General features: G+C 41.7%; 1 long non-coding RNA gene across 1 annotated transcript in view; it reads left to right on the forward strand.

Annotated features, from left to right (window-relative positions):
* LOC148188300 (uncharacterized) overlaps positions 1 to 25987 on the forward strand; it is an 86454-nt gene that overhangs the window by 25531 nt on the left and 34936 nt on the right. The window contains exon 3 of the long non-coding RNA XR_015778042.1: positions 25893 to 25970. This is a non-coding gene — a long non-coding RNA (uncharacterized LOC148188300). The remainder of the gene's footprint in view (positions 1 to 25892; positions 25971 to 25987) is intronic.

Raw genomic sequence — 25987 nt, forward strand, 5'->3', positions numbered from 1 at the left:
CAGACAATTTGTCATCTCTGCCTCTGAATGTATGAAACCAGGGTATAGCTCACCAGTGAGGCCAGGGTTTGTGGGAGACTTTGATTGAAGTTAAAGCTCGAGCCCACTGGAAGCAATTTACTGAAACGCGTCATTTGTGGCTGCTAATCTGAGGCGCGTATGACACTCTGCAGGTGGCAGATTTGAAGTGTCAGCAGCAGTGACGCAGCTTATTTCTCCACAATAACAGGTACCGTTACTGAACAGTTTATGTGAGACAAAGTGCTTTGAAAGTGTGCACAACTTTAACACATTCTCATCCACACACATGAAATACTGCAGCGCCGTCAGTAAACTTTCCAGACCGTTCTCATTCTGAAGTAGTCAAACATCGCTGCTTTTGAAGTGAGTTTTGTATGAGATCCCGACGCCAAAAGCCACCTTTTGAACCGACTAGACAGGACCTGCCCCGACAGCATGATACGAGGACGCAGTGGGACAGACCCTGTGGCGTCCACATGATGGGCAGATTTTTCTATAACTTTGTCGTTTAAATTTTATTAAGGCCAAAAGCTACGCATATTCAAGAGCGGGGCCGCGTTTATGAACAGGCTGTCTGCAAGTTTTCGCCACAATCTGTGATTCAAACTCATCTCTTAATCTTCCACAGCTCCAACCTCTCGAGGCTTCACAGCTGGAGTCCACACACCAGCGGGTGACGTCACGGTAGTTATGTCCATTATTTCTACAATCTATGATGGCATTACAACAAGGCAAGGCACCAATCTGCAGACCAATGTTTGTACATGTGTACACATGAAAAGAACGAAACTAGTCACTCAGGTCCAGCAGTGTACAAAAGAGTAACAAAATAATTACTTACTAAATAAATAAATAAAAGCAAGGAACAACTTTATACCTGAGATTTATGTCTAAAAAAACAGCAGCTTTTTAGCTACCAAACGGATGTTTTTTAACCATCTGTCGGAGCAAGGATTGTGCCACCAAAACTGGGTATTTTAAGGCAAACGTGATAATTTCCTAAACAGTATCCTAACTTTTGTGCCTTAACCTAACCATACACTAACCACAACATTGTTGAAATGTAAAGTATCAACGTATCCTCCAAATAATAATGTACAAAAATAATGTAATCATTGCCATTCTGCCAGTTTGGATTGATAGTTGTTTTACAGGGATTCTAAATGCATGTGTAACTTAAAACTTCTGATATCATGTCCCAAATGAATTTATTTTGATAGCACTTGAGCCCAAGGACAAGAAACTAATTTAATTCAAATTTACTATTAAATTAGTTGGAGACCTTGCTGAAAAAACTTCTAAAAACAGCTTTGCAACACTTAGCCAGCAACCTTGAGCAGTGGTTGTGTACTGAGGAGTCACACCAAGGTGAGGAGACTCTACATCAGGAGGTGGAGACGGTGCCAAGAAAACAACAGAAATGAAGTAAATTGTTGCTTTCTGTACATGAGTCAACTTCAGTGCCGAGCCAACAACCTTGACAAGTTGGTATATTTATACACATAAGTCAAAGTCAGTGTTTACAATGTGAGTCTAAGCCAAGGGGACTTTGGAGTAAAGCGCTGCCATCCGTTTGTATGTAAGTCAAATTAAGCCAAGTTAGTTTGACTGATATGGATATTACTGGGCTGGATATTACCATAGAAGCAAGTTTTTTTCCATATTCATGCTGATTATTTTGGTCTCTTCACACAAAGCAGGATAAAATACTGCCTGCTGAACAGTTAGAAACCAATCATCGGCTTTGATGTGAAGCCTTGGCAGACAGCAAGGGTGAGAGAAGCGAGAGGGGTGGGAAGAGAGAACGAGTGTTAGCGGGGAGAAAGGAGAGCAGAGAGAGAAAAAAGCAGATGAAGGGAACGAGAGAGAAAGTCGGAGAAAAGTGTGTGCGTACTTGAGAAGGACCCAGCCACAGAGTGAGACTGAGAGTTAAAAGAGCGTCCGTTCTGGTCAAGATGAGATGGTTGATTGTGTGTGGAAGGCGTCCAGGAAGTATCTGGAGTGAATTGGAAGTGCTTCCCGTCCTTTGAGAGAGTCTCTTTTAATCATGGCTGTTGGGGCTGTGGGAACCAGCCTCGCCACGGAGAGGACACTGTTAATTAGACGGCATGTTTCTGCACATCCCTGTAGAGTCAACACCCTGCACGGCAATGATTACACTCTCTTTCTGTCTCACAAACACACACAAATCTCACAGTCATGCTCGTTCGCTCGCCCTCAACTTTTTTTCATAAACATGCAAATATACAAATGTCTTACACGCACAAACGCCAGTGTTTTCACGTATACAAACATTCAATGGATGAGCTGTTTTTTCCCAATTTGTGACCGATGTAACCACTGTTCCTCTTCACCAATAACGTTTCTGGCATATGTTAGGCATCCTGATTTTTGGGGGCTTTTCCTCCTGCAACATTGCACAATTATCCCATTTATATGTGTGATGCTCCGGCAATTCAGGCAGCAGGTATGTGGCCTTGTTTTTTTTTTAAACTTGCCTTATGTTGCTGTCGATAACTTGCTCTTTAAAAAAATCTCATTTTCGTCTGTTAACGTGTATTAGAGCTCAAGCAGGCACACACACTGCTAATTGGTGTTCAAGTTAATGAGTCACTTGTGTGCAGATGCTTTTGTACCTGAGATTCACAGTTTGTTGCAGGTGCATCAGAATTAATGTGCTAAACTCTCAAAAGCATCATAAATATCCTCAAGCAGCCTTTTTCCCTCCTTTATAAGTTTGTTAAACATCTACTTGCAAAACCATGAGCTTTTAAATGGTGCTATGGCAGCCTCCACTCTACTAGGAAGGCTTTACATACAGGGTTTCTCTCAGAGACGGTCCACGTGTCCTGGAAGATTGGACAAATGGGAGAAATTCAGATCAAATATTATCTATGTTTACCAAACAGACTCATGGTCATATCTAATTTTTGCCAGCCTATGATAAGTTGGGGCAACATATAAACACAAAGAATTTCTTTCATTTTACAACGTGGGCTAACTGAACACAAGGTAACATCAGCAACAAAATCAGTGTGAAGCATAGACTGTATAAATAATGGATGTCGCTGAAGTTGGTTTGTGGACGGCTGTTCTGAAGCCTTGCGTTCAGCATTTTGGCTGTCACCATCTTGGCTTTTTGAAACTAGAGGTGACCATGTTTGGATCAGAGGTTGGACCTTTGGCAGACTCACCCTTTAATACATGTAATTTCGGGCCTTAATAGAATATAAACTGGTGAGTTCTGAAAAAATTCAAACCTGTGCAGTTGTCATTTATGCCTGTATTTTAGAGATGACTGTTAGGAAGCAACTGGAAATAGCAAGGAAGAGGGATATGTCGTGCAATCAGGATTAAAAGGCTGGAATCAAACCCAGCATACTGTGATCGTGTGGTACGTGCTGTAGCTGCTCAACTACCGGCGCTACGATTGCATCGTTTCTATTGGAATGTCCTAACCGGTCTTGAGTGACACAGTGCTGCACTGCTGAACCTTTAGATGTTTCTTTTTATTCCTGTCACTTGCTTTGAAAACTCTTGAATGGATGAGAAAAGGTTGAGTTATGAATTTGAAATGAAGCGTCTTTCTTACGATATCTCGATATCTGTTTTACTACCAAAACCAAAATGTGGTGTCAACAAAACAACTGGTTTTGTTTTTTGGTGGTCTCAAGCAGTGATGTGAAGCTTGGCAGGCGTCTTGCGAAGGTGTCACACCCACCCTCCACCATCAGCAAACCCCTGCACTTTCTGATGACAGTCACCTCATATACTACGCCACTAAGAAATTTTGATATGATCCGATATCATATCCGATGATATATAATGTATCCATGCTCTGCAAAAACCTACAATGGCAACATTTTCTTCTGGCGACTGGGTTGTAGCAGTTGACCGAAACAATCAGTTTTTCCGTCATTTAGTGTGAAGTGGCTCAGGAGGTAGAGTGGGTCATCAGGCTGTTAGCGGTTTGATCCCCAGCTCCTCCAGTCCACATGTCAATTGACCTTACATTGTAGCTCTCTGCCGTTGTGTGTGTGTGAATGTAAATGACAGGTGAAACTGTAAAGAGCTTTGGATAAAAAGGTGTATTTGCGGTGCATTTACCAACTACTTTTATGCAGTTGAGTAGGAGTAGCAAACAGATGTCAGTCCGTCTGTGTGAGCAGAGCACAAGAGGCCTAACAGCCAGGTATTTGTAGGAGAATATTTTCTTGACAGCATAACAAGTTACAGGTGTCACAAATTATCATACATTTTCATAAACATCTTGCGTCTCTTTTTCTGCAAGTCGGTCTTTTCCTAACCTTGCATCTGTTTTTCTCTGTCTTCTTGTGAGGCACGCACAGATCCTCTTTCTCTCAGCTGCTCCGATGAAGCCATCACTATTTGTCTCCATCCAAAGTCAGCTGTCTGAACAACTAGTCAGGCAAGACTTGGAGAATTACATTCATCTACGGTGGTAATTCACACCGTCTCTCTTTGTCCGTGTGTCTCTGTCTTCCTATCTCTGCATCTCACCATCTTTCTGTCTCAGTCTGTGTGTGTGTGTGTGTGTGTGTGTGTGTGTGTGTGTGTGTGTGTGTGTGTGTGTGTTTCCCCCCATTTCTCTCCCTCTAAACGACTTTTGCAGCAGAACAGTTTATTTATAGGGCCAATTAAATCTGGAGGAGACTCTGTGGGCTTTGGTGGAAAATACATCTAAAAAAGCAGAATAGTTTTACATTTTATAATCTTGAAGGCCTGCAAGAGCTGTAAACTGCCTGTCATGTTGGGTAGATAGATTGTATTTGATCTCAGAGAAACACGGAAGGGGGAAAGAAAAATGGAAAAGATAGGAGAGAGAGGGAGGGGGCAACAGAGAAAGAGAAACATGACTGTGTAGGAGTGAATCTTTTCTTAATTTTGTGAGTCTTTTCAGGAGTCCCGGGAGAGTAGACAGCAGGTAAATGACATTTTCTGCAGGAAAGAAAAGGAGAGGAGAGAGAAGAAGGATGAGATTAACTCCAGCAAAGAGCACACTAACTACACAATGCAGCTGCTTTTACACTCACAATCTAATTTTATCTGTACGTGACTCAGATCTTCGGGGGGGAGAACATGACGTTAGTTTAGGTACTTAACTAATCATCGTGCTCAGAAGCTGAAGAGGCTGTTTTCTCTGGCACTGACTCTGAGAGGTCTGACAGCTGTTTGCAAACACATGAAGTACTGATGCACAGGTCAAAACAATGAAACTCGTGTGATTCAACATTATGTTCAAACACCACAAACGTCTTAAAATAATGTATGAGCAAGACAATAAGAATCAGCTCAGCCTTTTCAGTGAGATCTCTGTCTGTGCCTTTATGAACCTGAAACAGCTGTTCATGCTGTGCATTACCATACCGGCCACATCAGCAAAAAGGAGGTTTTCTCAAGTGAGGAAGCTCAACCGTCCGCCTCAGTCGCAAAACACTGGAAAGTAGAAGTACTGCAAATAGCTAGGGCTGTAGACTTCTGGTCGCTTGGTCAATTTATGTGGTGGACATACTCTTCTATGACCAAATCCTCATGGGTCAGTGTTACTTTAATAAGGCCGTGCATCCACCACACTGTTTCTTGTCCCGGCTGCAAATGGCAACTGTTGTTTTGCAGTACTTGTATTTGTCCTCTGTGACCAGGAAGAGTCAGAGGTCAGAAAAAACAAAATTTTCGGCTTATAGCATCCCTGGCTGAATGACAGTCTAACTATTCAACAAGTTGAATGAGCTATTTAGATTTAAGGAGCAGGGTCCTTATGGAGATCACCATGTTATAACACCATGTTTATACTGTAGCCCAGAACTGACAAACAAATCACAGGCTCCATAGGCCAGTTTTAATGGTTTCATGTCAGCCACCTCAGTGAGCAGCCCCTCTGCCACGAGTAGCATCAAACTGCTTTACTAGTGTTTTTACTAGTAACTGCCAAACTGCCTTAATTTCTGGATCTTAAGTTTTCAGCAGAAAAAGTTAAGAACAGATCAGCAGGTGCCAAACAGAAACGTGGAGTTTCTTTAAAACATGAAACTCCTTTATTCAGTTTTACTATTTATTTTGGAGAGGAAGAGACGACTGCTAATTTGGGTCACGATAAAAACCTCCTGAACTTCTGTATCAGAAATAAGGTGACACACATTCGATTATCAAAGAACAAGATGTGCATTCCTTTGGAGGCACTGGGTGAGCGGCCTGTCTGCAGCGTGCCAAACAGCAGAGAAAATAACACTCATTTGCCTGGCAGTGGTTTTATGAGCTTGAATCACTGGGACTGTTTTTGTTTTGTTTTTTAGCAAATGTCACCTCTTCAGGTAATTCTGCTCCCAGTAAAAACCTCCTGAACAACGAGAAATCCAAAACAGGACTTCACACTTGTCACATGGGAGCAGTTGCAGCTGGATGTAGTCTGCAGTCCTCCCCACTAGATGGCACTAAATTCTACACACTGTTCCTTTAAAGGGCAACACTTAATAAAAAAAAATTGAACCACTTGGCGTTATTTTCTATCAAAGACATAACCCCTACTCATTTAAGTTGCCCTCAGGTTTCGCTTGTGCTGGCTTAAATTCTGCTCCAAAGCCATATGACAAGGCCAACACCGCTAAACGCTGTCAGTGCATCAAGGCTGTAAAGCGGCGGACTCGAAGAGAAACTCGCGGCAGAACTTGCCCTCAAAGCCAACAGCAGCCCCAGAGCCAGACCCTGACAACATGACTGATGCTAGCTGGCAGCCGGCTTCACACTCCCACTGTTAGAGAGGCAGAAAGATAGAGAGAGACAGCGGGGAGAGATGAATGATTCGGGTCAGTGTCAGAACAGGATTGATTTGGATCAGAACCAAAACCACTGATGGCTTATTGAGACAGAGAGATGGATGGAGCGATGGAGAAGGAATGACTAATAGATTTTAGATACAGGATGTCAAGCTGCCAGTTGGCTTCTGCTGGACGAAGGAGGTCATCGGAGGGGGAGGGGGGTGTGTATAGCATGATGACTGGATGGCTAAATACCCCCCCCACACACACACACACACATCTTACAGCCTTGGCTGCCAGTCAGATTTGGACCTGATGCTTTTTAAATGCTGCAATATACCACATAATTAGTTACACACCATGATTAGGACATTACATCTTGTGTACAATAGAGAATGGCAGAAAGGTTCAGAGAGATGGTTTCTGATGTGCACTCAAACTCCTAGTGCTGTAAGTACATGGTAGGTGCCTCATCCCGCTGCGCCACAGAGCATCCCGTCTATTGTCTGACCATTGTCCGTTCTGCATTGTCCTCTGCAGCGGCCAAATGCCCAGAGCCACTGAACACAACACTGGACACAATGGACGGACGCAGAGAGGAGCCGAGACTTGGCAGAAAGGAGTTGCACACACACTCGCAAACACACAATAAACACACATACGGTATGCAAAACGCACATATGGCTCACATGCTCATACACACTCAGACATGCACGTATTGTACACACACATTCATGGGCATAAACACACAGCTGCTCAAAGGCTCAAAGCTGGCATAACAATGGCAGGCAGAGAGGGCCAGACTCGTATACAAGCCCCTATGGGGTTGGATGGGGTTCACACACACACTACACACGCGTACACACACACACAGAACAAGGGCCTACATCCCGCAGGCGGAGAGTAGAGAAACAGAGAGGGACAGTCCACAGTCAGAGGATCACAATATAAAAGACAGACACAAGAGAGGGGATGACAAAAATGATGTTGATGTGGGGAAAAAAGACCGAGAGAACGATATCAGCTCCACGGAGAGAGAGAGTAGCAGTGTCCGGTGGGAAAGTGCTCTTCCTGTATGTTTCTGTAGCTCAGACAGTTTCAGAAAAAAACACACTGGTGTCAAGTGAATTATATCATGAAAGAAGGGAAAGTTGTACTCTCATGGGAAGCATCTGGTCCTCCTGTCTGATAGGAAGTTAGGGATAAGGCAAGTTGAGCAAACATTTCTTGGTCCTGCATGTTTTTGATGTTTGGGGCAGTGACAGAATAACTTGCCGCTGTTTTGCAGCAAAATCAACAGTGGCAGCTTTGAAAGGCACAGCCAGGTTGCCACAAGGAAATGTTGGCATCGTGCATGTCTGCAAACCATGTGTACGTTCCATTTGTGTCATAACATTGTTTCTAAAGTGACGTAGTGTATGAGCTGACTTTGTCATTGGGAGTTGGATCGGATGTTGGATGGTGTAACACTGTAAGATGCCTGCCTAAGTTAAGTAAGTCTAAGTTATAGACCACTGCAGACCTGTATTTGAGACCAACGGACAACAAAACCAGCTGTTTTTTAGTGACACATTGTTGTGTTTCCAGCGGCTTTATAGTCCTTAAATCTGGATGCTAATTAGTGTCTTTTCATTATTTTTCCAGCAGCTTTTCAGCCCTGAAACACTGGTGTTTTTTAGCGTCCTATTACTGTCTTTCCATGTGTTTCACCCCCAGATGTGGTCGCTTTTCTGTCACCTTTAACGGTTTTTCCAGCAGCTTTTATCCCCTTAATGTGGGTGTTATTAAGCAACCCACCACCATTCTTCCCAGTGCTTTTTTGCATCCTGTCACTGCTTTTTTGCATCTTTTTAGCCTTCTAAGCATTTTTTTTATTGTTAGCCATCCATCATTGATTTTTCGGCGGCTTTTTAGCCACCAAGTGGTTTTTCCTCTACAGAGACATTGGTGAATTTCCAGTAGAGATTTGCAACCAAAACCAGGTATTTTAAGTCAAAACATGATGATCATAACAAACCTAACTACACCTTAACAAACGAAATAAAGACACTTTTAAAAGAAACGTTTCAACATATTAGTTTCAACACATCTGCTACAAAATATTGCACAATTGTAACCTATACATGGTTTGAAGACACGTAAAATACCAACACGTTTTCTGGTGACTGGGTGAAAAACACCATGGTTTTGTTCATGCAGCTGCAGTTGGCTATTACAGACCGGAAAGTCAAAGTGCATTTTGAATTTCATGAAGAGAGGAGCCAAGCTGTTGACCGACACAGAAAAATGTGAAAGGTTAATGCATGAGTAATACCGGCTATCAGCTGCAGCTGGTAATCTCACCATGTAAGACTGACTTTTGTCACCACAGCTGGCATGCACACACGTGTTTCACACTGGCTGGTTTGGCATCAGTCAAGGTTGCACCAGCTCCTTTTAAAATTATTGTCAGGGAGATGTGCAGACAAGAATCATGATAATGGCATGTGCAGTGTTGTAATATGAATTTAATTGTCTCAATACAAGCTTGATGACTGAGAATACAAGATAAATCACTTAGTGAGCTTGTCTTTTTTTGGCAGTGCTGTAGGAACACCATCAGCGTCACTACACATGACCAAACTGAGAAACTGTTCCTGAATAATTAAAGTGCAACATGTAAGATTGAACTGAACAGCGTGACTGATGGGCTTTTGGCATCTGCAACCAAAAGCGAGAGACTGTGTTTGTGGGTGAGAGTGTGTTTGTCTGTGTGTGACAGAGGGAGTGTGCACATGTGTATTCAGGTGTGTACTCATCGAGCAGAGTGGCAGTGCTAAAATATGTGGTCACATGAGGGAAGCACTGAGAGAGAATGCACAAAGGATGAGTTTTAAAATGCAATGTTGGATAACTGCACTCCGCCACTGTCATGAGGCTCAACATGTTTCCACACGAAAGGAAAAGCACAGAAAAAAGTGTTGAGCATTAAAGGCACTGGTCACCCCAAAATCCAATATTTTTCCTCTTCCCTGTCGTGCTATTTTCACTCTAGATTGTTTTGGTGTGAGTTGCAGAGTGTTGGAGATATCAGCTGTAGAGAAGTCTGACTTCTCTCTAATATAATGGGACTAGATGACACTCAGTTTGTGGTGCTTAAAGAACAATAAAAAAAAAACATCTGAAAAACTCAAGAGCAATTTTTCTTCAGAAATCCCGGTTACTCAAGATAATCCAGACCTTTTTGTTTCATAGTAACTTTTTTCTCTCTATCAAACTACACCTGCAGACTGTATCACTGCACAGAAGGAAGTGTGCATCCACTCATGGACGAGAGGCTTGTGCTCATGACAGCACAATATATTAACATTAATGCCGTCTTCCTCAGTTGAGCTTTAATGTTTGCCAACCCAGTGGTGCTAGTCAAGCTATGTGGATGCACATGCTGTTGGGTTGGTGGGTGTAGTTTGGTAAAAAGAAAATAGTCCCGACATGAAACTGCTCACAAAAAGGTCTGTGGATTATCTTGAGTAACCGTGTCATGATTTCTGGAAAGAGACATTGCTGTTGAGTTTTTTAAAGCCGAGTGACTCCACTATATTGCAGTGAAGGCAGACATCTGTACGGCAGATATCTCCAACACTTTGCAACTCACACCAAAACAATCTATAGTGACAAACAGCTCACAGGTAAGAGACATTTTTTTATTTCTGATTTTAGGGTGAACTGTCCCTTTTGAAATTATTGTTTAAAATGCAACATGCATTACCTCCTCCTTGCCTTGAAAAAAGTGTTGAAAAATGAACCAAAAAAAGAAGCACATTTCTTGGAACAAGCAGTCATTAACCTCAGTGGCTAAGTCAACACTCTGCAGCTGCTTCACAGCAAAAGGCTTTTAATGGCTCACTGGAGGAAAGTTAATTGTGAAGCAACTTTAAGAACTGTCAAGTTTGTTGCAGCTCTTGAAACAGATCATTGCAACATCAAAAAACGTATTTAAAAAAACGTCTCTCTCGGTGTTCCCAACATGACCACACACACAGGTCACCAAAGCTTGATTGAGGGCAGGGGCCTATGGAGGAATGTGATTAGTTTGTTAAACCTGAAAATGCAAATATGTAGTTTCAATAAAGCAAGAGGTTTTCTTCCTGGGGAAGTTGCAGGATATTGAAGCACTACTCATTCTGTTGCAAGTGATGTTTCTTCAGTATTACAGTTAAAAGGATACATTTCAATTGATTTTCAACCAGCTTTATATCAAAACAATGTGGGTAGTATGTGTAAATGAACTGTGGTAAACCTAAATCTAACCAGCACCCAGATCTCTCAAGAGAAACTTTGGCAAGACTATGTCAGATGGTGCAAATTAATACAAAACACGTCATCCGGTGTTTGTATCAGTCTTTACTTCTGTATTTTTTATTGCCCACTACCTATGCCGCCTCTGTGGACACAAAGAGTATATAAGAGGATCAAGAGACAGACCCACCCCTCTCTCACTCAAACTCCAGCCTGTTCTCATCACAGTTGTCAAATACTGATGTTTTAGTACTGTTTTTGTTGTAAAATCCTGACACCAAAAGCCACCTTTTGTGCCCACATGATATGCTACTGGACAGCGTCAGCTGAGAAAGTGGCCGGACAGTGCAGTTCCTGATGTTGATATACGCACCTGCTGCGGTAGCATGATATGCAGATGGTCAGTGTTAGTTGTCAATGAGCCAGACGAAACCTGTCGCGTCCGCATGATATGCTGCTTGAAGGCAGCAGATCTAAACACTTCTGGTAATGACCTAATGTAAGAAGCATGAAGGTTCCTACAGGGCAGGCGGAGGGGGCGGTGGCTAGATCCAACAAACTGTGGACTTTCATGCGGGAGGTCGTCATTCACTTCCTATCCGAATGTGATGTATTTATTCTACACCTTACCATGTGCCCTTTTTGCTTAACCTAACCATCAATGTCAGCTTGTGTTTTTGTAGACATCCTGGTGTCGGTTGCAATGTGCTGTTGACATCACCATAGCAGCTTCCAACAGGAGACGCAGAAGGATACCTTGAGCGTAATATGTAGACACATAAGTCCTCTGCAAAGTGGCAGTACGTGACGACTTGGGACAAGAACGTGTTGCAAACTGGGACCGAAATACAATCAAATGGTAAAATAAGGCAGTGCTGATCGATATAAACCAAGATTGTGTTACTGGACTGCCTATTTGTTGCTTAAAATGTATTCAGAAACATATTTTAGTGCCCCTTTTAGCCATAAAAGCAAGAGTTCGTGAACAGGAAGTGGGCGCTGTACTGCTTCCTGCACAGTGAAAATAGAAGCTGTAAAACAGTGATCTAACAGTAAAACTCAGCAGCGCTGATCAAATGCAAACTGAGATTCTGTTATTCTGTTGCATATTTCTCATCTAAAATGTTTTACATGTTTTAGCTTACTTTTTCACTGTAATACAAGATTTTTGACAAGTTTCTTCACAGCCGACTGCTATTGTTTTGCATGTACAAGTTTGCATTACATCACCACCCAGTGGTAGTGTGTATTGGTCCGGTGCGGCGCAGTGCATTCTGGTAGTCGTAAGTTTTCTCCCTCTTAAGTAAACGTGTCCTTTTTCTATGTACTCTGGTCATGTAGCACCAATTGCAAAAGTATTCGCATCTTTCTACTGAAAAGGCATCCCAGTGTTATTAAAAGGCAATCTTTCCAGCAGTGATAGACTTCTTAAAGTGTGTGGCATTACATCCGCACCTACATCAGACCACCAGTCTGCTCTGTGTACATGTGAACATTTCATGCTTCCAGTTCATCTGCTGTACAGTATATCTGCTCAGAGAATTCGAGACACTTTCCCCGCAGATAAAACAAACAAATTGCAAGACAACAAGCTTGAGGCCAGGGCTTCAAAAGATAGTGTCAGGGAAGAAATATTTTTGTGTGTGTGTGTGTGTGTTTGTATGAGAATGTGTGCACGCTTTTGTGTATAAACAGTATACCATCACAGATGCAGGAAGACACAAAGACAGACTCTCTCCATCACTTACAGGAAGCATTACCGTCTTACTGTTAGCGACCATGATTGTGTCCAGTAAATATCAGTGTGTGTTTTTTTGTGTGTGTATGTGTGTGCTGTATTCTCCGTAATAGTGGTATCTATTAATGTGTATGTTTCTAGATCCCTCTTGCCATCAATACATGCATCACTTCTCTCTGTGGGACATCGTTAGTGACCCTGGTAACAGTTAAAAATGAATTTTTCCACCTGACAGATGTTAGAATAAATCGCTTTTTCCTCTTTACACTTTCAACACAAACCTGCATTTTGCAAACGGGGTCAGAGTGAAGGTTTGCAGGATCATCTTCTTTCTGTCTTTTTTCTACCTGCCAGTCTTCCTGCCTCTGCATCTGTCCTTCTGTCTGTCTCTCCCCACCTCTTTTCTCCCTGCCTGTCTGCCTGTTAGCGACAGCAGCTGTGCAGGGATACATCTAGCAGGAAATTCTCTGTCTTGACTAGCTGTCTTCTTGCCTGACAGCAGAGAAGCTGAGAGCCGAAGAATCAGGAAGCAGCTTTTATCTTGTCTGTCTCCTGCCTTTTGCTCCCAACTCCCAACTCCGCTTCTGAGAGGAGACGCTGAGAGAGAGACAGAGAGGGAAAGGGGGAGGAGGAGTGGTGAGGGGGGATAAAAGCAGGACAGAGTGGGGGAATGATATTACACAGAGAGGAATGAAAGAAAGAGAAAGCGAGACAGAAAGCTGATGCCGGAGTCTCTCTAAGAAAACGCTATTTCTCTCTCCGTCTGTCTTCCTCTCCCTCTCTGTTTCTCTGGCTGTTTTGATGTATTCAGACAAACCCACAGTGCTCCGATGGTGAAACAGGCGTGCAGACACAACACAACAGATGAAGAGTGTCAGCTGGTGGTTAGAGGCTCACACATGCTGCTTATCTCTCTCTTTCTCTTCCCCAACTGCATTCTCACTCTCTCTTTCCTCTCAAATCTTTTGTCTCGCTCTTGTTCCTCCTCTTCTCCCTCCCTCCCGGCTTAGCCGTTGGAGTGAACTTGAGATCAATCATCGCCCAAACATTTGATCGCCGGCAGAAGATCGCCAGGCGGGGATGTATAGACTGTTGCAGCTGAGCCATTAACACACAGCCGCTTCCGTACTTATTCGGGCTGTAAGGAATCCCCGTCTCGAGTGGTTTTGTAACACTTGAGTTATTATTTAATCATGCTGTAGTGCAATGCAGAAACACGTTAACTGGAGCTTCTGTTGTGTTGCAAATGGTTGCATGAGTGTGTTAATCATACTCAGTCACAGTTCATGGCAGCATATTACATATTCAACATATTTTCAGTGGGAGTGACGCTCAGGAGGCCTCATTCTTTTCCAAAACAAAAAATAATATTAATGGGGCGCCAGTTACTCAGGTGGTAGAGCAGGTGCCCCATGTCCTCGCTGAGCGGCCGCGGGCTCGATTCCAACTTCTGCCCGTTGCTGCATGTTATCCCCACTCTGTGCCCCTTTCAGGATAAGCAAAAATAAGCCTTGGGCTTCGACCTCTTCATTTTTTGGTTACTGAATGAAAAAACTGTGTGAAACAAACTGTTTCATGTAACTGATTTTTTTTTTAAATTCATAATAATAATAATAATAAGGGACCCCATGTTTTAAAAATTTATGCAGTTTTCTCAGTTTTTATAATTTGTTTTGTTAGTTTTAGTATATGCAGGTTATGTGACTTATTTGTACCATTTATTCCCCCTTTTTCCTCCTTTATATTTCAGCTACTATGTTACATGCAAACTGAGACTCACCACATGTACTGTATGCTCATTTGGGTCACCTGAAGGACACTAAAACATTACTAGATGCTCTGGCTTTTGCCAAAATCAAACCTGTCACCTTTTGACTGGCCCCAGACCACCACACCATTATATACACCATGTGCTGACACCATGCATTTTTCTATCAGCAAACATTGTCTGCAATAAGAAGCATAACATGTTTCCTGTGGTATGTAATTCTCCATTCATGTGTGTTGAAAATGACAAATAGTTTTAAGGAGCACGCTGGCTTCATAATGCCTGGCTGAGATTTAGAGCCACTCTAATCTTCAGTCAGCACTTCTGACAGACATTTAATGCTTTTATTGCACTGTGGTGTGGCTGAAAATGGCTGCATTATTGTATTCACCAGACACAAAGATGTATGCACATATGCAGGAACACACACTCACATGCACAGACTCAGTACAATAATGACCTTGACTAAGTAGCACTCCAAATTGTAAGTGACTTTTAGAGCACTCCTCTGCTTTTCCCTGCATTTGCCTCAGCTGCACTCCCTCTGCACACTACAGTCTTTCACAGCGGCCTGTGTGTGTGTCTCTGTGTGTGTGTGTGTGTGTGTGTGTGTGTGTGTTTGTGTGAGAGAGAGAAAGAGAGGGAGACTCATCATTGTTTTATCAGGACACAAATTTTGCTCAAGCTTTATGGACAAAACAGAAAGCAGGTGGGGCCTCATTGTGGATGAGGAACCTCAAGGGCCTATAGGCGCCTACTGTGAGATGACTGCTAATCTGCTATTAATGGAGACAAGTATAATTCATCACAACAAAGACTGAGATATTCACAAGCATGACAACTCCTATTATGTTTTAAAAAATATAGCCTTGCAGGACAAGTACTGTGGGGTAACGTCTTGGTAATAGCACTGTTCAGTTTGTAGTAAGGGGCTGAGGTGCGTGACTTTTATTTTGCAACGCCAGTCAGCATTTGAGCGCGGCCACTGACTTCAGCCACGTATATGTACACGTATGCAGAAATCAGAAGATGTTAATACAATGCTTCCCATACACAATATGCTGTTGCGCTCACTCCTGCTCATGGAGGGAGATGTAATATTTGACATCTTGTGTTTAAAAATTGTGACTCTAACATTGCTTATGAACAAGTAGAACAGAGATACAGTGTAAAATCTGACAAATCTGATTGCCTTGAAAAATGTAAGTTAATATAACTTTTAGTGTTAATTTATGTATACTTTATATCTAATTGTTAAGTTTACTTAAAATTTTCTTATATTTACTTGATCATGTGAAGAAGTAATCAATAAAAGCATAAGGAGATAATGACGGGCTGACCTGCTCAAGTTCAGACCCTCGTTACTGGCTTTTAAATAAAATGTAACTTTTATGTTTCCAGGTAATAATATACATATTTACCCATTTGATTATTTATCTAATATGCTAATGGTTGCTCTGGCCGACTCAACAGCACAGGACATTATTTTATTTCTTCACCTCTTAATATCTCAAATAGCTTTATTTCAGATTGTTGCCCACATGTTGGAACTTGTGCTTGTCTGGATCCAACCTGCAATGAAAGAGGCTTTTTTTTTATGGGGCTGTAAAGATATATGAGGTTGAGAATGAGTCTTGCTAGTGATTTGACGAGAGCAGAAATGTCTGTGGAACAAGGCCAAACTTCAAGGAGAACTTTGACAAGAGATGGGATGTTCCTGACCTCGCTGCACATGGTCAACGCAGAGTCCTCCAACCAAATGTGAGAGTGATTCCTGCCGTATAATCAGTACTACTGTTTGTAAAATTGCAGGTCAGTGTTTTCAGGTAGGGACACGTGTGTGTTTGTGTGTGTATGTGTGTGTGTGTTTGTGTGTGTCCATCTGTGCATGTACATGTGTGTGTCAGCATGTGCTCTTTGTACATCTGTTCATTTACTCAATGCTAGTGTGTGTGTTGTGCTCTTGTCTTTGTAATGTGCCTGCATTTGTGTGTGTGTGTGTGTGTGTGTGTGTGTGTGTGTGTGTGTGTGTGTGTGTGTGTGTGTGTGTATGCATTGGGGTCACTGGTAATTTGAAGTGTGAACGCTTGGTTTCTCCCCAGCATGATGATTTCCTCTGTCAGCAAACTGTGAGCTGGAAAATAGACCCGTATTATGATGAGATTAACTTTAACGGTCAAGGATTCCAGATCTTTCCAGCAAAGTCACTGAAGATTAGGACGTTCAATGACGCTTTTCTCCGCTCCGCACTTGTGCAGCTTTCGGCTGTGTTCAGTTCAGTTGAGTCCTCGGCTGTTTTCTTTGCTCTGTTGAGTTCTCCTCTCATCTCTTCTGTGTAGATTTCATTTTGTGCTGTCTTACAGTAGGTGGCAGATTAGCTGCCTGCCAGAGACAAACAGCCAGAACAATTGTATGTTTAATGCTTGATGCTGACAGAAGCGTGTATTCCCCAACTGGCTCGGAGCAGGAATACATCACACCTGCACCTGTAAGTATACTGCAGCATGCCAATAAAATACACCGATCAGCCAAAACATTAAAACCACTGGTGGATGCCACCTAACACGCTCCACCCACCCAAAAACCACGGCAGACCGTCCCCCCCTCATTGCAAGAACACCCCAGCCCTCTGGCAGGACAGCGCACCACGACACACCATAAAAACTGCTCAGCAATGGTTTGAGGAATGTGACAAAGACAATGATGTGCCGACCTGGCCTCTAAATTACTCAGATTACAATCTGATCGAGCACCATGGGACTAAGGTTGTTGCTTGGCTTCAGGTGTTTCTTTTCTGGGGAGTAACCCCTTTTGACTTCACGATACATTTTTGGTACAGTTGATACCATGCAGCGCACCGAGGAGGAGAGATTCTGCACCCTAGGGCTCTGAGATAACATAATCTCCCCCTTCTGCTCTGAGGTGGTGAATTTGCAGCCTAAAGAAATTTAATAGAACATAATTTCTGGCTTTTGCCTGATATCTAGTGACAGCAAAAATGTTGCACATTTCTGATCTGACAATCGCGCAGTTAGCTTATTTACTATGTATTTTACGTGGATGCGTGACTGTCCCAGTAAATGTCAGGCTGAGTCTATTCAAACCTTAAAATCTAAAATTAGATATTTAAAAAAAACCTGAATCATCAAACATTTATATTGAATCTGATGTGACTGACATAATTCTGAGTCGGCTGCAGCCGACTTGTACCATCGACTTGGTACCGAAGTATCAGTTCTTGTGACATCCCTAATGGGACCTCTGGTGAGTCCCACCCCCCGATTACCATTTCACTCTGAACAAATTACCCCGACACCCACATCCTTTCTTGTATGTATAATAATAAAAAGTATGTAACATGTTACGCCTGGGAAATAACTTTCTAAACAGTTTAATTGGTCATTAAAAAGCTCTACAATCTAAACGAGAATACTTTTTGTTAAAGGTGCAATATGTTCATTTCTGAGAAACCTTCCCCAAACTGTAATTTAACCCTCAGGTGTATTAGAGAAAGATAGAGGTTCTCAGCATAATGTAAAGCCAAATTTTAATTATTGAATCTGCTCCTCCACATACCGCTGGTGTGCTCACACTATTAAAGATCTGAAATGTCAATTTATTTAACATGTGCTCTAACAACTCTGATATCAAAGTGAGTCTTGAATTACTGGAATATGGACACAGCTCGTGCGTTTCATCTTATTATGAGCGAAAAAAGGAAAAAGAGCTGTATTTGTCTTTTCTTTGCCGATACGGCGGATAAGGAAGATTAAAGACGTCTTGTCCTGACAACTCGAGAGAACAATCTGACAAGACTTAACAAAACCCATCACAGAAAGGTAGAACTTCAAACAGAATCAAAACCTGCAGACGATGAAGGAGAGATGCAAACACACCACCTCGGGCTCCGTCTCTCTGCCTGCGTGCCTGTCTGTCTGCCTCCATACCTGGCTGTCTGTCAATCTGTCTACCCTTCACTCTACCTGTGGTACAAAGTGGCATCTATCCTCCCGCATCACGGCTGCTGCACCAACTGCAGCCGATTCTTCCCCTCATGTTGCAAATTAGAGATCAGCTGTCATGTTGTCATTAAAAAGCTGTTTCTCGTTCAGCTGCTCCGTATTACCCACCAAACATCGCAATTCCCACATCTCCGCTGTGTACTGCACAATAAAGTAAAAAACATCTTTAAATAGCACTTTGACATCGAGTCAGATGTAACAACTGTAGGGTTTGATTAGCATCGGTGTGTGTGTGTGTGTGTGTGTGTGTGTGTGTGTGTGTGTGTTTGTTTGTGTGCTGCGAGCACAAAGGTGTGTTGGTGTAATTGACAGTTAGATGGTGGACAAGCTGTCACAGCTCTTTGCTCCTCTATTTCCTATGGACTGATTATTAAAGAGCTGTTATCTCTCTCTCCCAAACACACACACACACACACACACACACACACACACACACACACACACACACACACACACATGGAGGATGTGATGGTGACTGCTGTGTAATACTGTACATCACACTCCAAGCTCTGTCATCACAACCACTTTAATTAGAACTTGGGAGAAGTGTGTGTGTGTGTGTGTGTGTGTGTGTGTGTGTGTGTGTGTGTGTGTGTGTTCTCGTGCTGTGATTTTCCATCCAGTCTAATCAAATTTGCAGTAATCAAGTGTGTCGCCGACAGAAGAGATGCAAACTTTACTTTTATCTCAGAGGCATATAATTACAATGGCCACATCTTGTTTTTTTAGTGTTTTATACAAAGCCCACTTTTTGTTTTTTAATATTGCACCGCTAACAGCTTTCCTTCTCCTGAATCCATTAGACCGAACATATTTATGGTGCATTCATATTTCAAAGGCAAACTGAAGACATGTTTAGATGTACACTAGAGATATACAAACTGTTTAACCCTTTGAAACCCGAGCAAATTGGCTTGATTTCTTTCAATAACATGGTAAGAGGGCAATAAGCAAATTAACAAGAAATGGCCGAAAAATTTGCCAGTAACTAGGAAAAACGTATAAGAAAGTGAAGGAAAAGGGAAAAAAAGCAAACAACAAGAAAACAACCTTTAAAAAGTGCTAAAATAAAAATTAAATACATTTTTTTTTTCTGTAACATAATTTTAACTATTAAGAGAATGATAACTATATCTTTCTGGACATCTTTCCCTGGGTTTTTGACAATATCTAATCATTTTCCCAGCTAATTTCACGTTATTTCACCTTTTGTCAACAATTTTTTACTGTTTGCAGGTCATGTTTTTTTAAAAGACATCAAATCAATTCTAAAGATTTTAATGTTATTAAAAGGCATCTGAATGCAGCACAAGAAAACGGATGTCGATCCAGGTGTTAAAGGGTTAACATACTGTAAGTTGCAGTTATAACAGTTACATGTTTTTGCTCAAGGGACCGTTGTTCAGTGTACCGTGGTGTGTTGGAGGAGCTAATGAGCACGTTAGTTGAATAAGCTGCTAATATTGTCACTGCCAGAGTGTATTTGTCACATTCAGCCAGTGTGTGTATTGAACAAGAACATGATATAGATATAGATTTTCAAAATAAAGGATTAAACTCCATCGTTGGTCATTTAATTAGTAGATTGAATCAGACTGATGGATCATTACACCCCTAATGGTTAGCAGCGAAGACAATTATGCTACTAGAGTGTAGTGTTGTAGTACTGTAGTACCGTTCTTGAGACCCGTTTTAGAGGGTCTTGTTGGTCTTGGTCTTGTTTTGGAATCCAGCGCATTTTGACTCTGTCTTGTCTCAGTCTCGGACATAGCGGACTCAGGATATTTAATAGAGACCAGTCAAGGCCACACTGGATTTATTTGTTACTGGATACCATTACTGGGATTGGATGTAAAACTTTCATCTCAAAATTCAGCCAATCACCTAAGTTATCAGTAATATTGATTTCAGCTTCTCAGTGTTTGTATTTGTTCATAGAAATCAGAGGAAAATTGTTTACACACACACACACACACACACACACACACACACACATACGTATACATATATGTATATATAGTCTTGGTCTTGGTCTCGCTCAGGTCTTGTTCTTTCTGGATGTTTTGATAACTTTAACAACTGTGAAACTTTGAACACAAATCTACGCTCACAGCAGCTCGTCCTCTGCAAAGGAGCAGACCTTATCATGTTTTAACTATCACATGGTGAGCGCAAGATGACTAAAAGGACTTATTTTCCTTGGACACTTTGTAAGCTCCTTGTTTTTATTTGTGCGTTCAGCATTGTGGCTGTCAACAACTTAGTGTGCATAATTTACAATAAACTGATGTAAGTTATTGTGTTAATCTTTAGTTTGAAATGCAGCGTGTCGCATTTCTTTTCTTGCCCTTTTAAAACACCTAACAGATTTCCCTGCCTTGTTCTGTCTCCAACATCAGAAGCTCGAGCACAGCCTTGCATGTTGCGCTATGTGTCTGTAATTCCCACCGACAACTGTGTTAATGGATGACAATAGCAGAGAGGAGAGCGCCATATGTCTGAGCCTGGGGCAGCACGGAGAATGGCAGGGCACACAAAGACAAACGGAGGCGGGGGGGCGAGTGAAGAGATGGAAGGAAAGGGAGGAACGAGAAAGAGGGCTGATGGGGGAAAAAGAAGAGAAATGGGGAAATGTGAGGTTGAAGGGGGGAGCAAAGGCCCGGAGAGATGGGAGGAATGGGGAGAAGATGACACGGAGGGAAGGGGAAAGAAAAAGAATTAAAGAAAGAGGCAAAGGGCAGAGGAGAAAGAGACAAGGGGAGAAAAAGATGCAAAATTTAAACAAACTAACGGAGAAAAGAAAGGAAAAATGTAGAGAAGACAGGACAGGGTTTTCTTCCTTCACATGCTGTTTTCATCTGCATCTAAATATCAACAATCACTCTGGGATCATTTCAGTTGTGGCCAGCGGCTCTTAAGTGGTTGATAGTTGGAACAAATGTGCTTCCTGACTCGCCTGATCTGAGAGAGCCGTATAGTGCTGCCACGATCCTGTCGGACTCCAGCACTGAGCATTTTGGCTCGTAAACATAGATGCTCACATGCCTCTGAGGGGATAAACTGTTTTATTACAGTTTGCAAGACGTTAGCACAGATTTACAGCTTTTTAAGAGTTATTGTTTGTGTCATTTATTTATTTCCAATAGCATGTTTTTAATTTTCTTTCATTTTTGTTTTTCTGATTTGCTTTTAGTTGTTATTTTTCTATGTAAAACTACATAGATAACAATACACATATATTTTCTTTATAATGGCATTGATAATTCACCTAGCTGCTTTTGTTATTGAGTTTTTTTTCCCCAGAAGTCGTTTTGCGTGTTTTTTTACGCTCACAAAAAATTATTTTCAAATTTAAAGATGCCTCTTTCCCTATGTAAGTCTACGGAGAAACATCTTACTGGGCCAGTGTGCATCACATGACTGATTCAAATGGTGTAATTCCACTTTTGGCCACTATTAAAGTAAAATTTGCATCAGAGCCTGGCACATTTCCTGTGGGTTTGGTTTGTACCAAAGAATAATTATTACTAAATTACTTTAAGAACTTAGTTTATCAGACTCTGTTTCTAATCATTTTTTAATTTGACTGTCACAATTAATTTTATAGCAGGGAAACTCAACATGCTTTGCTTGGGGGCCTTTTTTTCCAAAAGGACAGGAGGCCGAATCACAGCAGCCCCATACATGTCTGTAGGATTTTAGAACATTACTAGGGTTTTATGACTTTTCTTGGATTTTGAAACATTTCTAGGATTTTAAGACATTTCTAGGATTTCAGGACATTTCTAGGGTTTTAGGATTTTTCCTCGGATTTCAAGAAATTTCTTGGCTTGTAGGACTTTTCTTTGATTTTAGTACATATGGGGTTTATCAAGGACCTCTGCTAGGGGATGTGGGGGATCCTGCATTGGCACTCTCTTTGATAAACAAGCTTTGTTTTATGCACTTTGTCACCCTACTTGTAGTACAAAAACAATTCCCAGTGTGAATCACTTCTTTTCTGTTGTGAATTAGGAAATGGTTTGAAGGCCACTCAGCACCTATCGGGGGCCAGATTTGGCCCGCACTGTAAGTGGAGTATTACTGTTTTATAGCATCACACAACAACAGTATCAATATAGTTTGAAATAGATTTACATTTGAACAAGGTTATAAAACTCCCAGAATTTGAAACTGTCTTGATATTTGATGCTACCATTTAGGTTGCAGAATGATTTTTTATGTTAGAGAAAAGTTATAGTGTTATTCAAATTGCATTCATTTTCCTGTAAGATATTTTGTTGGACTGCTAGATTTGAGGTTTTTAACTGTAACAAAGAGTGAACTGTTTTGTTGCTCCTCCTAAAAGTGACTTGTGTTTTACATTTTTTTTTATTTTGCTTTTGCTTTGCTGAATGTAATGCACTACATTCCTGTTACTTGAGTGGAACAAGCTCTTGCATTAATTTTATTTTGGAGAGACTTTATATCAGACTGTAAAACACAGATTACCATTTAAGACTGGGCTATTTTTTGTTGGGGAATAATGTCCTGCAGCATTTTTTGGATGTTATTTTCGATAAATTTGTTGTTATATTAATTGACTAATAAAAAAAAATAGTAGTTAGATCAATTAAAAAAATTATCGATAGATTAATCGATTAATCGAAAAAATTATTTATAGAGTAATCGATAAAAAAATAGGTGCAGTTAGGTGCAGCCCTACTCCCATTCTGAATAAGTTTGGATTACAGTTTTGGTGGTGTCAGTCTGTAATGGCTTCTGATCAGAAGTACATCTCATCTCAGCTGCCAGAGCTACACTTCTGTCTTCATGAAAATCTCAACTTTTCTCTCTCTGTCTCATCTCCTTTCATCCTCCCATCTCCTCCTCTTTCAACTTCCTGTGTTACTCTTGTCCTGCCGCATCCAATCGCACACAAACTCACACATCCACATACACTCGGCTTTATCTCTTCACTTACAGCTCCAAATTATGGAGTTAAGCGGTCCATTAACAGGAAGAAGAGAGGGAGCCAGCATGTCAAATATCAGACAGGACAGCTTGAGAGAAGTGGAGGGGACAAAAGAGGAGAGGAGAGGAGGGGAGGAGGAGAGGAGAAGAGGAGGGGACATCCTATTGAAATGGAAATGGAACAGGCCAATTAAAACATTTCACTGGGAGCTTGTTTGCATCTCCAGCTCAGCTCACACAGATTATATATACAGCACATTATGGAGTAATGAATATGTATAAATTGAACTCCTCAATTATCACACCACCACTGGGTCTCAATTAATACACTATACTTCTCAATCATAATTTAAATGAGTGTATTTCTCGCTTGTGATGTAAAAGCATTCACCTTTAAATGACATCACACTGAGACTGAAAACTGATCCCACACAGAGCGTGTTTATCCATTTAACAATATCCAAGCACAGGATATACTGCTGGCTTGTCAGTTTCAGTGTAAACAAATAGACGTATTATTTTTGAATAACACAGATGTGTATGCAGTCAAGAGCACATGAGAGAATAATATACAAATCCTACATTCCTGTAGTGTTAACTCCTTATATGTTAATACACCTTTGGAATCATTACTGACTGCAAGTGAATGTAAATAATAAGTGTAACCTGTGAATGCCTAATTATTTTATACACCTGGGACTTGACAATGCTGTACCGCAAACCAACAGCTAGTTGCTGCTTAATTATTGCAGAAGCTGAGAAGGCTTTTTCTAGCTGCAGAAGAGAGATGTTGAAACAAGCAGGCTGACATTTTTCTAATCCACTTTAAATCTAGTAAATGTTTTTGGGAACAACACTAGAGTACCCCAGTAATGAGTCCTAAAACCCGTAAATCACTCAGCATTTCAGCACCTCTGGTTCCCTAGATGCCTGAAAAAAGGTTAACACAAACTGAAGGTACTTTCACGTTTTATAACGACATAAAATACGTCAGTAAATACCCCACTAAAAAGGCAGTGGTTAACAAGTGGCTAAATGACACCAAAGAATGTCATCAAGCCAAACTGTGCCGAGCACGACTTTACAGCGTTGAAGCAGCGGCAATGTGATATCTAACGTTAGCTATTTACTTCTGGCGATTACATTTAGGCTTCAAAATCTTGAAAGTGGTGTTGATTTGTGAAGATTATATTGGTGAATAAACGATCCAAAATCCACTGGACAGATCCCATAGTCTTTTTGACGAGGAAAGCAGGATGATGTTGGCCTTCAGGTTGGCTTACAGAAAACCGTCATTCCTGGGGTGCACAATTGAAGCATTTTATAACGTTCCAATAAAGCCCGTCCCTCCATGTTAGTGAATGGGACATGGGCCAAACTAAAACCTCAAAATAGGTGTGCGCATAAACTGCTTAAAGAATGTGACCATTTGCAGCCCAGACCATCTCTGAATGTGATAAGAGCAATCGGATCTCAAGACACATTGAGGACACATTAATTACATGTACACCTGTGCTTAGAGGCGTCCACTTGTGATCAGATCACCCGAGACACATGTTGGGTAGGCGTTGGTTGGTCTACCGCTGCCTCGATCAGCCATTATGTAAAAATAGGATCTTAAAGATGCGTTGCTGTACAGGCAGTAGTGAAGGTGGCGGCATCACTGGTGTAGGAGTGAGATGTGGTCAGATGATGATTAGATGATGGTTTTCATCCAGCCCGTTATCACTCTGACCTTATCAAATAGCGCTGCTCTGTCAGTGCTTTTGGCGCGTGATGCCATATGCCACGTCGGACAGAAACCGCGCTCAGACAGCACCTGTGGCGCTGTTAATATACACTGGCAGACATCTGCATGGTGGAGCATAGAGAGGTTAGCAAAGTAAATCCTGCCTCTAGCTTCTGCTCCACGCTGTGTTTTTACATAGAGGGTGCCGTTAGTCTTCCTAAAAGGCTGAAAGATGCACCAGTGGGATATAAAGACACTCCTGTTGCCCACCTCACTTCAGCCTTTAGTTCGGGCATCGAAGGGCAAGAAGTCTCAAAGGACCTCATTTACTGTCAGTAAAGGAATTGTGTTACAGCGCTGTCGCTCTGAGAAAAGACAAAAAATGTTGACAAATTTATAAGCAACATAAACAAGTACTCAGCACACACTGTCTCTCTCTTTCTCCTCCCTCTCTCCCATGTGTTTTTTCTGTGTGTGCCCACCAGTGCCCCCTGTCCCTTTGAAACCACGGGTTTCATGACTTCATACATGAGCCTGAAGCTTTATGTGAGGCTGAAATTTGCACAAAAGCAGCCAGAAATACTCATGAACTCCTCTCGCCCAACAGATTCTGCCAGAAGCTCAGCCTTTGAATCAGATGGTCATCTTGCCTCCATTGCAACAAAAAAGGCCCCTTTGGACTTTGGTGAGTCTATGACACAG

This window comes from Plectropomus leopardus, chromosome 11, assembly GCF_026936395.1.
Source record: "Plectropomus leopardus strain MGB_pleo_1.0 chromosome 11, ASM2693639v1, whole genome shotgun sequence".
Lineage (NCBI taxonomy): Eukaryota > Metazoa > Chordata > Actinopteri > Perciformes > Serranidae > Plectropomus > Plectropomus leopardus.